Here is a 10,759-nt window from a genome sequence, read left to right on the forward strand (position 1 = left end):
ATCACCAAGCACTCATCATCACAAATCTCTAAAGGGGCACTCTCCAATGTCTCACCAATTAGTAATTCCTGCGATAAGAGAAAATACAACCAACACTTGTAAAAACAAATGTGGTTTGCGTTAGACCAAAACCAAGCATTCAAGTGTTGAATAACCAAACAAGTGTTGTCACCATTCATATCATGTGGTGTGACAAAGGATTGTGCCATGGCATTTAAGCATGTAAATTGAATGTATGTGATGCAATCATGCACACAAGCATGCAAAGGTGAGGTAGGTATGAAAATATGTGTAACAATATAACAAGCATCTACCTCAAGGTCATAGCAATCATGCACAAAGTGCTCAACGTATGGTCTATGGTAGCCTTACGAATCATTCACAACACCAAATAAAATGAAGTGCTAAACACATGGAGCAATCCATACTATAAGGAATTTCAAGCATAATGTGCACATGGTGTAGTGAAGATAGTGTGGCACTCAACAATATAGTAAGAGAAAGTGGTCATCATGTGTGAGGCACTCAAGTCAAGCATGAAGCAAGCAATGTGGCATGTCAAATGTGAAGAATGGTCATTGTTGCAACCAAGCATATGATAATAGCAAACAATCCACAAGTTGGATGCAACACACAAGCCATATATGTCATGAGTCATGGCAATGTGGAAATCATGAAGAAAAGCAAGATCACTAACATGTGTGAGTGGTCCAAGATGAGCAATATATGACATGGTACAAACAACAGAAGTAGGATGAGACATAATATCCATGCTGAAGAAGGATGTCACCTCGAAAGTGTGACCTTCTGCGTCCATCACAATGTCGATGGGCAAGTAAGTGCGATTTTGAAACACGTTGGTGTAGCATGGCTCGCTCTCAAGATCTCGAATGGTCAACTCACGTGAAGTGGGGGTTGACATGTAGTTGAAGCATCCTACACATATACACAACAAAGGAAACAATGTATGTGCATGGCAGGCAAACACATCATCCATCATGATTGTTCTCTTCTCTTGCACATAACTGTTAGGAGCAGAAGATCATGAATAATATGATGCAACAATGGCAATATTCATGGTACTAGGCATATGGTGCAAGGAAGGAAGACAAACATGCTTCACATGAAAGGGTTTAAAAGCTCCAATAATATGAGAAAAAGGTATGGGGCAATCTCATTAGCTACAGTAATAGCATTCTTGCACTTAATACATGGCGATAGCAAGAAAGAGGCAACACATGGAGACATACGAAAGTATGCAAAATTGTTCATGTGCAAAGGAAGGCAATGGTTGTCATCAACCGCATGAAATGAGCAAGTATTAATCATCGGTGATGCAACATAATCAAGATTAGTGATCATGTCATGCAAACTACTAGTGCAAAGATGCACACATACTAGAGGAAATCATGGCAATTATGTCGTGGGTGCAACTAGTGGGCATAAACAATGCACATGACATATCGCGATCACGATCACAAAGCAAGAGCAAAGCATCATCATAGGCATGGGGCACAAAGCAAGAATGGCAATAACAAGTAATATCTCCACCCAGCTTGCAAATATACATACAAATATGAGAAACAAGTGTCATGTGATATGCAAGACATGGGTCACGAATGCATGGCAAGGGCATAGAAGTGAGCATATCATACAAAGTAAATATGGCAATATGGGCATAAGATATGTAATGGATAATAAGCCATAGCCATGTGAGAGCCATGTAGAACAAATATGCGAAGTATTTGCGCAAAGAGGGTGGGTGGAGGGTAAGCACTCCATGGTGGCGCACGTCTTTGTTGCTCTCTAGTGCTTGTTTCATCAACTCGTGTGCTTGCAAGGTTGACGAAGAATCATGTGTACCTACACAACAAGGAGACACACAAGAGAAATTGTGTGCATGGTAAATGGACACATCATCCATGAGGATGTGTATGTGCACGTGAGAGTTAGCACAAGATAAAAAGTGCTAAAAAAATTTAAGGCATGGTATAGGAAGACATCATCCATCATGCGAAGATAGTTATTATGCTCAACATGATTGGGACACAAACTATACCAAGCATGTGGCACAAGCATATCAGTCATAACAATGGCAACTGTATTTTGCACACAATTAGTGGGATCATGCAATGTACGGGATGGAACAAAATATCCTAACATGTATGAGGAAACTATGGGGTTCTCCTCATGTGTAATAGCGGAAGCTTAATTCAGAGAACATGGACAACATCCAAAACAATGCACATCCAAATCTTGGTAATCATGGCATGACAATAGTGAACAATTGCACAAATGATGGAAAGGAAGCATGGCGATATCATCACAAGAAAAGAAAATGCCAATAACCATGGGCTTGTCATCTGTGCCATATGTGCAAATTGGGTTTATTTTAATGGCATATGCATAGTTACTACAATGAGATTGCAAAGATGCAATTTGGGTGATTTCATGCATAGCGTATGACAAGTCAAGCGAATTGTCAAACATGACATGACCTATAGAATTCTCACAAGATATCCTATGAAACATGGCATCACAACTAATAAACTCCACATGTGAATCGTCAAACTCATCATATATGGGTAATTCATCACATGTGAAAGTCGCATTAACATGAAACATGGCAATAGGGGGATCATCATCATGCAAGCAATCAATGTACCCTAGTGGGACAAGAGCATCACCTTCACCTATGTTACCTACTTCATTCCAATCATGTGGCATAGGTAAGGTGGCAAAGACCAAATTGTGGTCATCTCCATCGTGATGGAACCATGTGGGGTGCATCATAGTCCACCTTAGCCATTGTCTTGTCCAAAGGAGGGACGGAGTCGTTAAGGATCGGCCCATCATCGTGTATGGGACCTAACACAAAATGGGAAGACATAATAGAGCTAGAGGTTAAGGCATTAGATATCAAAATGGCCTCACATGACCTATGAACTACCTCACTCACTCTATGTGGTTGTGGCTCACTCACCCCTCTAGGTAGTTGTACTCAAAGTCACATATGGTTGAGTCACTCGTCTCACTCAAGTGATGGGGTTGTGGCTCTCCTCACATGGGAATTGGGGCAACTCATCACATATGGGGTTAGTGGTGAATTCACTCTCACTCTCAATATGGTGGAAAAAGTCTCTCAACTCATCTCCAAATGTTGCCGTGGTTGAAGGGAAAATCCCAAGCTCAAACATGTCATCACCTTCCCTGTGGATGAAGGCCGAAGATGACACATCATTATTATCACCTCCAAAGATGGAAGCATCAACCTTCCTCGCCACCTTGTCGCTGGCCTTGAAAGCATGTTCCTTGAGTGACTCCATAGTCGTGGTCGTCGCCGCGCCCTCTTCAAAAAGAGTTGTGGTAGACTTTTCATAGTCAAAGCCACAAAGAGGGATGCGGTGAAGTCAGACTTGGGAGCATCATCTTGGAGCTCGTCAAGCTTGGACATGTTATTGGCACCGTCCTCATGTTTGTAGTCATGTATCTTGGTCGTAGCAAAGTGTGCTCGTGGTCGAGTCGCCTTGGCCTTGAGTTCTTGTTCCACCTTGAGAGCACCAAAGTAGAGGTCATCGAGAGACTTGTATGTGTTGTTGAGGATAGTGTTGGCGACGTCATTGTTCAATCCCATCATGAAGTGGAACTTCATCCATATGGGGGCAGCAAACTCAAGCGGCTTTCTTCATCACCATGAAGTACTCGCCGAGGGGTTTAGATCCTTATATGGTGTTACCCAATTGGCATTGAAGATGTCCCGTATAAGGCACAAACTCTTGCCGCATAGCTTTCTTCGTCTGGGCCAACTCATATCGAAGCTCCTCAAAGCTGTGTGAAGCCACCATGTCGATGCGTAGTCGTGGAACTTTCTTGTTGCGCACTTCACTTGATTTTCAGAAGGGACTTGAAGTAGCTTGAGGTAGGTGTCCATCTTGTTCTCCCACTCGAGGTACTCTTAGGGGTATTGTGTCCCATAAAATGGAATGTCAAAGTCGATCTCGAAGTCGTACTACCTCGTGGAAGTCGCGGACTTGAGCTTGTGAAGCTTCTCTTGGGGTGCTTATCGGTGAAGATGCCGCATATCCAAAGGAGAAGATGCCTTGAATTCACTTGGAGAAGATGCCAAGGTAGTTGGGAAATTCATCGAGCGGTGGTTGGTGTTGAGCTCATGACCTTCACGCTTGTTCATCATTGGGCGTCATGATGTTGGCGTCGTTATTTCTTCATGTAGGTGATGGTGTCGATGCCGGTTTGATCTTTCTCGAGATAGTAGCTCGGAAGCATGTGCACTTACGCGTCTTCTCGAAGATGATGAAGATATCGTTCGGTTGTTTATGAAGGCTTTGAGCTCCTCCATTTTAGCATCCATCTTGGTCTCGATGGTTTTCTTCATGGAATCGAACTCGTCGTTGTGGTTGTAGAACGAAGGAGATGTAGTTTTCCAATCCACCATAACACTCGGGCAAAGGTGAGAGGGAAATGAGATAAACAATACCAATACTATTTCCCAAAGTTGAGGATGTATCCCATTTCACTGAGTGTGAATTGAGATAATAGTGGAATTGGTGCCGGACTTATTCACTCAAACCTACAAAGTAAAGCTTGTCGATTGGCTTGATTGGGGTAAGTGCCATAAATTCATGCAAACTGAGTTCCAAGATATTTTAATTGTTGAAATATATCCAAAGGACTTGTCACACCCCGAAATTTTAAAAATATTTTTCTGAAATAAAATTTTGCCTAGAATAATTTTTTTGAGAAAATGAATTGCTTCATGGCTCTTTTCAAAGTCTCCTTCCAAAAACTTTTCATTTCATGTGGCTTTTCAAAAAATATTTTCATGATTAAGCCCTTGCTTGAGACCATTTGAATTATTTAATTCCTTAGGTGGGAATATTGTTATGGCCATGTCTAATTGATAATTGAATTTCTGGATTACTACTGAATCCTTGAAACACTTCTTTACCTTCATAAAGATATTTTCCCTAGGAGAATGTTTTTGAAAGTTTATGTTGGAACCTGATATTTATTTCTAACCTTTTTACCAAATTTCTTTTAATCAAAACTGAATTATATTTTCTTTATAGGGTTGTTTTACACTACAAACTTGTGATAAATTCATCTAAAAAATCTATAAAATATATAGGTAACTAGTGATGCTTCTAGGTCACATTTAGGCAAAAACCTACTCAAGTATTTTAAATATTTTAAGCACAATAATTGTTTTCTTAATCTGCTCCAGATTTGAGTTTGTACTACAGCCGCTAGAAATAATCTTTCATTATTTCCATCAAAATTTGGGGATGTCAAGTATAGCATGAGATTCACTTTTATGCAAAAATACCACTATGTGCTTTCTGAAATTTCAGTAGTACAACCATTTTTCTGTTCTGGTCCAGATTGATGCTTTGCACTACAACCCTAGTTTTCCTTGCCCTGGTTGCTTTGAAATTTTGCATGCTTGATTGCAACCCTACCAAAACCTTAACTCTAGGATTTGAGCCCCATTGGATGAAATTAGATGCATGTGGTAATAGCCCCAAGTTTCTGTCTAGAATTGTGTTTCTCAAAATATTGCATTGACTAGTTTTGACTTTTGCCAAACTAACCTCACCACCATTGCTAGCATCTAGTGAGACCCCACACTGGTAATTTTTGTGGCCAGAAGAGCTACCTAGGTGTCCCTGGCATTTCATCAAACTCTTGGGAGCATGTCCAAATTTGGCATGAAGTTTAGCTTGCACTATGGAGTTTCTTCCCTGGCTCAAAGAACATGTCCAATAGCTTGTCCTTACCCTCTAACCCCACCCTGGTGACTTTGGTAAGCACCTAAGCCTTGTAGCCATGCCCTGGCATTTCTTCGAACAGGTGTTGTGCATGTTGTGGGTTCACCCAGAGCGCACGTTTTGCACGCGTATATCCGAGCTGCCACGTCCCGGTGCCCTCGCCCTTCTGACCTACTGCAGAGCCAATTCCAACCCTCCCAGACAGTTGGTCGGCGTCCCTGTGCTCGAGCCATGCATGGCAGCACGATGGTCCTGGCCTCTTCTCTGCTGCTGCAGTGGCCAGCGCCGCTCAAGCTCCCTCCGATCGCCAGCTGGTCGCGGTCCCTCCTCTGCCTCGCTTCCCCTGCTACTGCTTGCTAACCTACTGTCCCTGCTTCGCCTGCCGCCACTCCTATGCACCTGAGCCCTGGCCAGTGACTGCCGCCATCGATCTTATCCGAAGGCCGCCGTAGAACCAACATACTCCGGCTATAAAAGGAACCCCCGAAGACTCCGAGCTCCTCAGCGACCTCCCAAGGCTAGTAGCATCCCTCCCCATCGCCCAATTTAGCCCGAGCAGCCCTCGGTGCACCTCTCTGTCAGTAGCGCCACTGGAGTGCAAATATACATCTCTACACACTTGAGGAAAGCATCCTGAACCCATATTTGCATAAGATGTGTGATGATTGTTGTGGTACTTATATCGCTTGAATTGAGGTTATGTTAATATTAGCATCACATGAAATAATGCTTTGCCTATTCATGCATGCTACTCACATGATAACAATGGTGAAATATGATGATGGCATGTGCTAGTTATGAGAGGTCGTGGAATAACCTAGTAACGCATAACGTGATAGGTTCTGGCCTGGTCATGACACGTGCACAATGATGCCGGTAAAACTTGGTTAACTCCAGTATCGACATAGATCGAGTCTTGTCCGTCATACTTCTATAGCGTGCTACCATAGTTTCCTGGATAATGGATTTGGAGAAGTCAGTTGTAGACCTATTATCAGTCACACACCAAGTAGATGGGCCGGTATGAAGATACCCATGGCCTTGGAATAAATCCAGTCATCCGATGAGGGGGCATGGGCGTTTCCGGTCTGGGACAGGAAGGGAATGGCCCTTCCTAGTGAGCGTGCAGTATAAATTTTTGATCCCATGCTAGTCGAGGTCGGACCCTCCCCGTATTATGGTTTTGACTTGGCAGCGTAGTCTGGGTGAATCCGGGCTTCGCGGAGGTAAAGTGGGTGTGTGCTGATTATGAGTGTCCACTTCTAAAATGCCCTACGCGGGATTAGTCTTGTCGACTATCAAAACCGTGAGCTGTGGGTAAAGAGTACACCCTCTGCAGAGTCAAAACTATTCGAGTAGCCGTGTCCCAGGTCAAGGACGTTGTTTGACGAGTCAAGTGTCGGTCCTAGAGTCGGTTTTTGGAGTATAAACGGTGATGATAATAATGGTTGTGGAAAATCATATGATGATGTGGTTGATGATCATGTTATGATTATTACTATGGACTAACCCCTATGATTATGTTGTTGGATATCCGTGGGACGGTTCTACCTCCTGGATATTCAATATTTATTATTGTTTCATATAAGCCCTTTATGTGGTGTCGCTGAGACACCCGACTATGCATGCTTATTATCATTTCCGTTAAGCCCTCTCTGTGGTGTCGCTCAAACGCCCGACTGTGGCACGCATATTCTTACTTACTCAGTGTTACCTTCTTTGCTTGTTTATAAAACCTTGGTGGAAACATTGCATATCTTCATGAATGCATCCATGAATTTAACTATAATGACAAGATATTATTGTTAGTGGAATTTGCATGCATCTCACCTTCTTAACGTGTTTGTTTTCTTGATGTTTGCGAGTACATTCAAAGTACTCACTGGCTTGTCCCTGGCTATTGTCTTTGCCAGATTGCATTTGTAGGGGAGCACGAGGCCGTCAACCCCCGAACCTAGAAGTCAAGGATAGCAGCCTTGTGAGATAGGAATTTATCGAGGTCAGCTATTCCTGTGAGAATGGAGTCCCATGGGCACTGGATATTCCTCGAGTCGCTTCCGGCGTCAACCTCAGACTTTTGTTCAACCTAGTAGACCTTCGTGGTCTTGTAACCCAGATTTTGTAATTTTGCTTGGATATTCTGTATCAAGTAAGTCTCTACCAGCTAACAAAAATCCTGGGGCTGGTAAACACAGAGACACGTTTTCTAGAAATTATTTTCTGAAAAACACGTCACCACAGGACTCATAGTGCAAAGAAAGTGATCGCAAATATAGAGGATGGCAATAAAGAAACACACACGATGGGACAATGGGGCTTGTGCAACTATATGGATGAGGAAATCTCGTGTTGCACAAACACAAGGAGAGACAGTAGCTTATTGCACGTTTGGGCATGATTCACCACTTGTCACCAATCCTATTCATGCAAGAAAAACATTTCCTCTTCATGTATCCTCATGCACAAATATTTCTTATCATGCTCAACTCTTTGCTTATAAGCTTTCGATCTTTCTTTCTTGCTTAGAAGCTTTTTATTTTATCTTCTTCTATTTTTGCTCTTCTCTTCCTTTCCACTGTTCTTATTGAGCCACAACCCAGCATATGAGACAAGTATCACAAGATATGCACGGGATCAAGCAATTGCACTATATGACATTTCCAATGATGCAACAATATGATATCGTATCACTATGGTGCACAAGTTTTCGCGAAGCCCGACAATACTCGGATAGCTAGTCTCAATAAGTATGAAGGTAATTGCAAATATGGTGGGGTTATCAAGATGTAATGGAAACTAAGGAAAAGTGTATGATGGAATGTATACCTTTGTCACACTTACCCTTTCACGAAGTCGGGGGTAAACTAGCCTTGCTTCAGGTTGAAGATGGTCTCAAAGGATGAATGGTTGTCATCGATGTCGATCGTCGATGGTCGATGTAGATGATGGACCAATACAAGTCACTGGTGATTTATGAAGAAGTAACCATTCCTAAGTAGTCGAAACACCTTAGGATACTCAAATCACAACTCAAGCAACCACAAATGCAATGGTAACCAAAATGGGTTAGATTGCGGAAGTCTTTGGTGGAAATGCGGATGATATGGTGGAGGGCCTAGGCAAACTTGCCAAATTTTGAAAACTATGACGGTGTCAAATGACGGTGCAACTAATTTTACGGGATGGTGGATGTGAGTAGATACCAAACGAGCTAAAGATCGTCGAAATCGGACTCCGGACGAATTAGTTATGGAATAAACAAAATTCAGCCGAAATCAGATTCTTGAGGTTACGGATGTCTAGAGGATGTCGGACTTCCAAGGCTTCGACGTCCGGTTTGCCGGAAATCCGAGAAAACGGGTATGTTTATGTGTTGTGGACATCTCGGAATGGTCATATGTCCGATGGTTTGGACGGGTGTCGGTCGTCCGGGGGGTCCGGGTCAGCTCGAGATCCTGATCGCGGACGTGATTTTTTGTGGAAATTGAAGGTTTTTAGGCTCAAAATTGATGGGGGAAAGGGTGAAATAAGTCTAAGTAACACCAAGGGAAGTAAATCCTCTTTCCAAACACTATATCCACGGATGAAAATGAACAAAAACTCACAAGAACAACAAATCACAAAAAATTGGTATGGCTATTTTTGTGGGGAAATTTCGAATTGCGAACACAAACACACAAAATTAAGGCTAGGAAACAAAGGAGAGGACTCCAAATTCGTGGGAAACGTGGCTCTTGATACCAATATGATACAAGGAAAACCCATGGGTGTCGATCTTTCATGAATTGGAGGGGGGTTCCTCAAGAACACGAAGAACACATAGATGAACGGGGAGAAATCACAAGGGGAACACTCAAGAACAAGACCAATCACACATCCACTAGACTCACTACACACAAGTTCCACCATGGTAGATGAACAACAAAGGGAAAGTAAGATACATGGTAGAGTTCATCCAAATCCCATGGGGAGATGGGGCCTTGAATCGATTAGGGAATCTACCCTCGTAAGGGGCCTTGGCATCCACTACGTGGTCTTGTCATATGGAGGCATCTCCATGGGAGGTGGAAGTATATGGAGCTAATCTCCAGAACTAATTTTCAATACATAGCTTACCCTATAAAGGAGATGGGGGTGGTGTATATATAGTGCTAGCCACGAAGGGGTATGTGGGAGAGAGATACAAGGCCAAAAGCCACGACTACGCACAGGGGTTCCGAACGTCCGAATGACGTGGTCGTCCGGCGACTCAGGAAGGTCCGGATGTCCGGAGCATCTGAGACATCCTAGGATTCGTCTCAGTCGAAGTGGCATCATATTTTCAGAATACGTCGGAAGTCTAGAGGTTGGGACTCATTGGACGTCCGTAGGGCGTCGGTTGTCTAGACGCTATTGAGTGTTGGACGTTCAGAGGGCGTCGGTCGTCCGAACACTCAGGAGTTCCATAGCTCTGTCTTCTTCCGTCTCCTCTTCCACGCTTCCCTTGCGGATAGTGTTTTTGTTCGTTGGCGCTTGCACTCCTCGTTGTCATCGATGAAGCTCCGGCAATACCTATGCATGCACACGAGAGGAGTGTCAAGTAGTATACCATCCTCGAAGGACTCACCTTTGTATGTATGAAATGGATATAGCACGTATCACTTCGAAAAGTGGCTCTTGCCATGGTGATGTCCGTGGGATGATTCGTGTCATTTCGTGCCACTGATAATTGGCTTTTTATCACCGTCGCCGTCATCATCGCCATTGCTATCATGGTCGTCTTCCTCCTCGTTCGACCATTCCTCATCATCATCGTCGTCCTCCTCTTCTACGTCCTTTGATGGCTCCTTCTCCATCTTGTTGTCTTCTGGCAAGTTAGGAGGCGGCGTCCTTTCCATGATCCGGACAGAATTAAGGTCTGAGCTCAATGCAGGATTCATGGAAGACAAGCGGGATGATTCCAATGTGGACCTAGCATCGGGAGCCATACTGCT

This window comes from Hordeum vulgare, chromosome 6H (assembly GCF_904849725.1).
Source record: "Hordeum vulgare subsp. vulgare chromosome 6H, MorexV3_pseudomolecules_assembly, whole genome shotgun sequence".
NCBI classification, from domain to species: domain Eukaryota; kingdom Viridiplantae; phylum Streptophyta; class Magnoliopsida; order Poales; family Poaceae; genus Hordeum; species Hordeum vulgare.